This window comes from Rutidosis leptorrhynchoides, chromosome 3 (genome assembly GCF_046630445.1).
Source record: "Rutidosis leptorrhynchoides isolate AG116_Rl617_1_P2 chromosome 3, CSIRO_AGI_Rlap_v1, whole genome shotgun sequence".
Taxonomy (NCBI): Eukaryota; Viridiplantae; Streptophyta; class Magnoliopsida; order Asterales; family Asteraceae; genus Rutidosis; species Rutidosis leptorrhynchoides.
Genome location: NC_092335.1, coordinates 591,153,836 through 591,161,140, shown reverse-complemented (window position 1 = coordinate 591,161,140; position 7,305 = coordinate 591,153,836). Strand labels below are relative to the sequence as shown.

At 33.0% G+C, this 7,305-nt stretch overlaps 1 non-coding gene across 1 annotated transcript; it reads left to right on the top strand.

Moving 5' to 3' along the window:
* The first annotated feature begins 206 nt into the window (after positions 1 to 206).
* LOC139903395 (small nucleolar RNA R71) lies at positions 207 to 313 on the top strand. Its single transcript, XR_011778216.1, has one exon. It is a non-coding gene; the product is annotated as a small nucleolar RNA R71 (small nucleolar RNA).
* Positions 314 to 7,305: the final 6,992 nt, after the last annotated feature.

Sequence of the window (7,305 nt, the reverse complement as noted above, 5' to 3'; positions counted from 1 at the left end):
TAGAATCGGCTCTAGCTGCTTTAGATGATCTAACGATATCTTTTTCTTGGTGCCACTCATGTGAGTGGGAAGCAGTGTTATCAATAATTTTGTAAGCATCAGTTACTGTTTTCTTCATAATGGAACCACCAGCTGCTATATCGATGTCTTTCCTTGTAGTGATGTCGCATCCTTGGTATAATATTTGTACTATTTGACAAGTGTCTAAACCATGTTGCGGACATCCTCTTAATAACTTTCCAAATCTTGTCCATGCCTCATATAGAGTTTCATTTGGCTTCTGTGTGAACATAACAATTTCTCCTTGAAGTCTTACGGCTTTAGATGCCGGAAAGAATTGTTTAAGAAATTTTTCAACTAAAACGTCCCATGTATCAATCGCCCCTTCAGGTAACGATTCCAACCAATCTTTGGCTTCTCCCTTTAAAGTCCAGGGAAATAACATGAGATATATCTGTTCATCCTCCACTTCTCTGATTTTAAATAGAGTGCAGATCCTATTAAAGGTACGAAGATGTTCATTTGGATCTTCCTTCGGCGCACCATTAAATTGGCATTGATTTGTTACCATGTGTAGGTGATAAGGCTAAAAAGGAACATATATTTTATAGCATTATCCCCCAAGAAAGACAAGATTTTAGTTGCAATTGTTCCATTTTCAAGTAATATTCGTTTATATTAAATAAGTGCGAAGACAAAAGGCGAAAACGACGAATTGAAGACACAAAGGTCCAAAAAGCTCAAAAGTACAAGATACAATCAAAAAGGTTCAAATTATTGATGAAGAACGTCTAAAAATGACAAGAGTATAAGTTACAAAACGCAAAGTACACGATATAAAATTGTACGAAAGGACGTTCGAAAATCCGGAACCAGGACATGAGTCAACTCTCAACGCTCGACGCAACGGTGTAAAAATTACGAGTCAACTATGCACAAGAATAAAATATAATATTTAAATAATTCATAATAAGAATAATATTAAATAATAAAAAGTTGTTAATTGAGCATAGTTCAGGGGTCGTAAATGAAAATTCAATTTCAAAATTCGCCTATAAAAGGCAGTGTATTCGATCAATTTTATGGACACCTTTTACATCTTTTTCTTTTCTTATATCTTTCTCTATCGTAATATTAATATAAATATTATAATAATAATTTTAATTTTAATCTTAAATTATAATAATAATAAGATTATGATAGAGAATGTTTTAAGTGTATACGTCGAAATTCTGTCCGTGTAACGCTACGCTATTTTTAATCATTGTAAGTTATGTTCAACCTTTTTACATTAATGTCTCGTAGCTAAGTTATTATTATGCTTATTTAATCCGAAGTAATCATGATGTTGGGCTAATTACTAAAATTGGGTAATTGGACTTTGTACCATAATTGGGGTTTGGACAAAAGAACGACACTTGTGGAAATTAGACTATGGGCTATTAATGGGCTTTATATTTGTTTAACTAAATGATAGTTTGTTAATGTTAATATAAAGATTTACAATTGGGCGTCCCTATAAATTACCATATACACTCGATCGGACACGATGGGCGGGGTATTTATATGTACGAATAATCGTTCATTTAACCGGACATGGGAATGGATTAATAGCCACTAGAATAATTAAAACAGGGGTGAAAATTATGTACAAGGACACTTGGTATAATTGATAACAAAATATTAAAACCTTGGGTCACACTCAGTCGACATCCTGGTGTAATTATTAAACAAAGTATTAAAATCTTGTTACAGTTTAAGTCCCCAATTAGTTGGAATATTTAACTTCGGGTATAAGGATAATTTGACGAGGACACTCGCACTTTATATTTATGACTGATGGACTGTTATGGACAAAAACCAGACGGACATATTAAATAATCCAGGACAAAGGACAATTAACTCATGGGCATAAAACTAAAATCAACACGTCAAACATCATGATTACGGAAGTTTAAATAAGCATAATTCTTTTATTTCATATTTAATTTCTTTTATTTTATATTTAATTGCACTTCTAATTATCGCATTTTTATTGTTATTTTATTTAATTGCACTTTTAATTATTGTACTTTTTAATTATCGCAAGTTTATTTTATCGCACTTTTATTATTCGCAATTTCATTATCGTTATTTACTTTATGCTATAATTTAAGTCTTGTATTTATTTTTAATATTTTATATTTGGTTTTAAGTGCGACTAAAGTTTTAAAATCGACAAACCGGTCATTAAACGGTAAAAACCCCCCTTTATAATAATAATATTACTTATATATATATATATTTGTATTTTTACAATTATTGTGTGTAAAAAAAATATAGTGTTACACTTCACGAGCTCCCTGTGGAACGAACCGGACTTACTAAAAACTATACTATAATACGATTAGGTACACTGCCTAAAAGTGTTGTAGCAAGGTTTAAGTATATCCACTCGATAAATAAATAAATAACTTGTGTAAAATTGTAGCATATTTAATAGTATTTCGCACTAAAAATAATACTATTTTGTATACACCCCCTACGACATCAAGTATTTTTGGCGCCGCTGCCGGGGAACTCGGCGAAACACTATATTTTTAATTTATATTTGTAAAAAAGAAAAAAAAAATGACACGCTTTGTCCCTCTTTTGTTGTACTAGTTTAAAAAAAAACCCATTATCAATATTCCCACACTTATGAATTAGGACGTGCAGACAAAAACTTAAATTAGGCATTTTTATAAAATACGTATTTAGCCTTATCAATAATAACCAATTTATCATTTGAGTAAAGTCTAATGACAACTTGATGTGTTTCTGTGATTGATGTGAAGCCAAAAATTATTGACAACTTGTGTGGGAAAAAGGATACATGAATTGGAAAAAGGAGTTTTAACTCTTTTATTTGTGTGGCTCTTATTTCAACTAGAGAAAACCGTTTTGACAAAAACAATAACCCTTGAAAATAGTGGGCCATACGTTGATAAGAACAAAAGTAAAATAAGTCCGTTTAATATTTGTGGTCCATCGATTTGTTAAAGCTTTTCAAATTTAATCAATTTCATAAAAAAAAAAAAAAATTCTGTAAAAAAAAAACGTTTTTTTTTAAGAAAAAAAAATTCGTTTTTTTAAAAAAAAAAAAAAAAATTAAAAAATTAAAAAATTATATATTTTTAAGATTTTGTCTATAAAAAAATTATTTTAAGTTTTATTACCTTTAGTTTTTTTTAGACTATAGTCGCAACTTTTAGTATTAAGTTTATTTTTGCCGTAGTTATTTTTATTTTTAGATTTTTAGGCTTTGCCGTAAAATCCCTTAAGTACTTTTTCTTTAGATTAAAATTTAGGTGCCTTAAAATTTTGCGACGCCATTTTTCGTGCTATTTTCTTATTTTTATTTTTTTGACGCTTTTACCTATGTATCAATTACAATTTCAATTAGTAATCTCCATTTGTAGTTTTAATTTTTAGATAATAGTCGTAATAAGGATCGATTAGTCGCGTGTTTTAAAGACTTTTAAGTCACTCTTCGCCTTTTTCATTTTTCGACACTTTTCGACGCGCAATCTATTTCTTCCTTATTTTTCGTCATTCTAGTTATAGGACATAGAATTTTATCTACTTCTTATCTAATATTTCTTAAACGGAAAGAGAAATTATCTAAGTGGTTAAATTAATAGACGTTGACATTTTTCTGGTTCGTAGTAATAGTTGAATTTGTACGTGGACCGGGTTATTGGAGCCAAACAGTACTCAATTATATTGAGACCAAACGAATCCTGCCCCTCTGCTACATCTTTTGGCTATTCGAAACGTGGGCAAAATCAGAAAAGTCTATTGATTGGATAACTTATATAATTTTTCTTTCCTTTTTAAAAACTAATAGGATATTCAGTGAATGCACCGAGCAAGACGTTCACCACCTTTTGTACGTTCACCACCTGTAACTCGATCAAGACATTTAGCAAATATAACCGCCGTTGATTTTTCTTTAGAATCGTCATCCAGTCGACCAAGTACTTCAGTTCAAATTTCCGATAATCCATTTTTTGAAACCGACCTCACAATTGAGAATCCGGAGAATATTCAGGGACAATTCGTAGATCCTGAACCATTAAATTTTCCCCCGGAACCACCAATCATTCAAACAGAGATTGTTGAGGAACGAACCATTAAATCAGAATCCTCTAGTGATTCCGATTCAACAAATTCAATTATGGAAAATCTGGAACCTTTAAGTATGGAAGACCGAATGAGAGCTAAACGCACTGGCCAAGGACACGCAATTACTCATCCAGACATTAATGCGCCAGATTATGAAATCAAAGGACAAATTCTACATATGGTGACTAATCAATGCCAATTTAGTGGTGCGCCGAAGGAAGATCCAAATGAACATCTACGTACCTTTAATAGGATCTGCACACTATTTAAAATCCGAGAAGTGGAGGATGAACAGATATATCTCATGTTATTTCCCTGGACTTTAAAGGGAGAAGCCAAAGATTGGTTAGAATCATTACCTGAAGGGGCGATTGATACATGGGATGTTTTAGTTGACAAATTTCTTAAAAAATTCTTTCCTGCATCTAAAGCCGTAAGACTTCAAGCAGAAATTGTTACGTTTACACAGAAGCCAAATGAAACTCTATATGAGGCATGGACAAGATATGGAAAGTTGTTAAGAGGATGTCCGCAACATGGTTTAGACACCTGTCAAATAGTACAAATATTCTACCAAGGATGCGACATCACTACAAGGAAAGACATAGATATAGCAGCTGGTGGTTCTATTATGAAGAAAACCGAAACTGATGCTTACAAAATTATTGATAACACTGCTTCCCACTCACATGAGTGGCACCAAAAAAAAGATATTATTAGATCATCTAAAGCAGCTAGAGCCGATTCTAGCCATGGCTTAGATTCCATTTCCGCAAAGATAGATGCTGTGGAACGACGAATGGAAAAGATGACTAAAGATATTCACTCAATACGAATTAGTTGTGAGCAGTGTGGAGGACCACATTTGACAAAAGATTGTCTCAGTATTGAATTAACAATGGAACAAAGAGAGAATATTTCATACATAAACCAAAGGCCCGGAAATAATTATCAGAATAATTATCAACCGCCAAGACCGATTTACAATCAAAACCAAAATTATAACCGAAATATTCCATACAACAACCAACAAGGTCCTAGCAATCAACAAGTATCCAATAATACTTACAATCAGCAAAGACCTAATTTTCAAAACAAACCACCACAACAAACCGATGATAAAAAGCCGAATTTAGAAGATATGATGACGAAGCTAGTTGAAACTCAAACGCAGTTTTTCACATCTCAGAAACAAACTAATGAACAAAATGCTCAAGCATTTAGAAATCAACAAGCTTCTATTCAAAATCTAGAACAAGAAGTGAGTAACCTAGCAAGGTTAATAGGTGAAAGAAAACCGGGAAGTCTACCTAGTGATACAAATGCTAACCCCCGAAATGAAACAGCTAAAGCTATTACCATAAGAAGTGATACAACACTTAAACCACCTGAAATACCTGTAACTTCTGATGAAACTATTCCTACTCCACGAGAACCACAACCTGATCAAGATAAGGAAAAAGAACCGGTAGTTGAAAAGGTTAATAAAGATAACACAGTTAAGGATAAACCTTATGTTAAACCATATCAACCACCACTTCCTTACCCGAGTAAAATGAAGAAAGAGAAACTTGAAGCCGAGCAATCCAAATTCTTGGATATGTTTAAACAGATAAATGTAAATCTTCCTTTCATTGATGTGATTTCAGAAATGCCTAGATATGCTAAATTCTTGAAAGATCTAATCTCAAATAGAAAGAAAATGGAAGAACTCTCGGCTGTTACTATGAATGCTAATTATTCAGCAGTACTGTTGAATAAGATACCAGTAAAACTATCTGATCCCGGAAGTTTCACAATTCCATGTTTTCTGGGTAGTCTTAGTTTAATAGAAGCATTAGCAGATTTAGGTGCTAGTATAAATTTAATGCCGTATTCACTATACGCTAAACTAGACCTTGGAGAATTGAAACCAACAAGAATAAGCATACAACTAGCCGATCGATCAATAAAATATCCTAGAGGGATAATGGAGAACATGCTAGTTAAAGTTGGTACTTTAGTATTTCCAGTAGATTTTGTTGTTTTGGACATGGAAGAAGATTCTCAAGTTCCTCTCATATTAGGAAGACCATTCTTAAACACGGCTAAAGCAATGATAGACGTGTTCGGTAAGAAATTGACCCTAAGTATAGAGGATGAGAGTGTTACCTTTTCAGTTGATAGAGCAATGCAACAACCACAATCTGCAGATGATACATGTTATTATATTCAAACTATAGATGCACATGCAGAATTATTAGAAGAATTTCCAGAATTACATGGAACAGGAGAATGTTCTTTAGGAGAAGGTAATGAACCAATTGATGAAGCTGAAATGTTAGCTACACTTATAGCTAATGGATATGAACCAACAACAGAAGAAATTCAAATGCTAAAAGAAGAAGACAGATATCGATATAAATCATCGATAGAAGAACCTCCGAAATTAGAGTTAAAGCCACTTCCAAACCATTTGGAATACGCTTATTTACATGGTGAATCTGAATTACCTGTAATAATATCGTCTTCTCTCACAAACGATGAAAAATCTCGACTCATTTCTGTACTAAAAGCTCATAAACCAGCTATTGCATGGAAGATTCATGATATTAAAGGCATAAGTCCTTCGTATTGCACTCATAAAATCCTTATGGAAGAAGGTCATAAAACGTATGTGCAACGCCAACGAAGACTAAATCCTAATATGCAAGATGTAGTTAAGAAAGAGATTATTAAACTGCTAGATGCAGGTCTAATTTATCCAATCTCTGATAGTCTATGGGTAAGCCCAGTTCAATGCGTGCCTAAGAAGGGTGGCATGACTGTCATTACAAATGAGAAAAATGAGCTTATTCCTACTAGGACTGTAACAGGATGGCGTGTGTGTATTGATTATAGAAAATTAAATGACGCCACCAGAAAAGATCACTTTCCCTTACCTTTTATTGATCAAATGTTGGAAAGATTAGCCGGAAATAGTTACTATTGTTTTCTAGATGGATTTTTCGGATATTTTCAAATTCCAATAGCACCCGAAGATCAAGAGAAAACCACGTTCACATGCCCTTATGGTACTTTTGCTTACAAACGCATGCCATTTGGACTTTGCAACGCCCCTGCAACCTTTCAAAGGTGCATGATGGCGATTTTTCACGACATGATAGAAGAATGCATGGA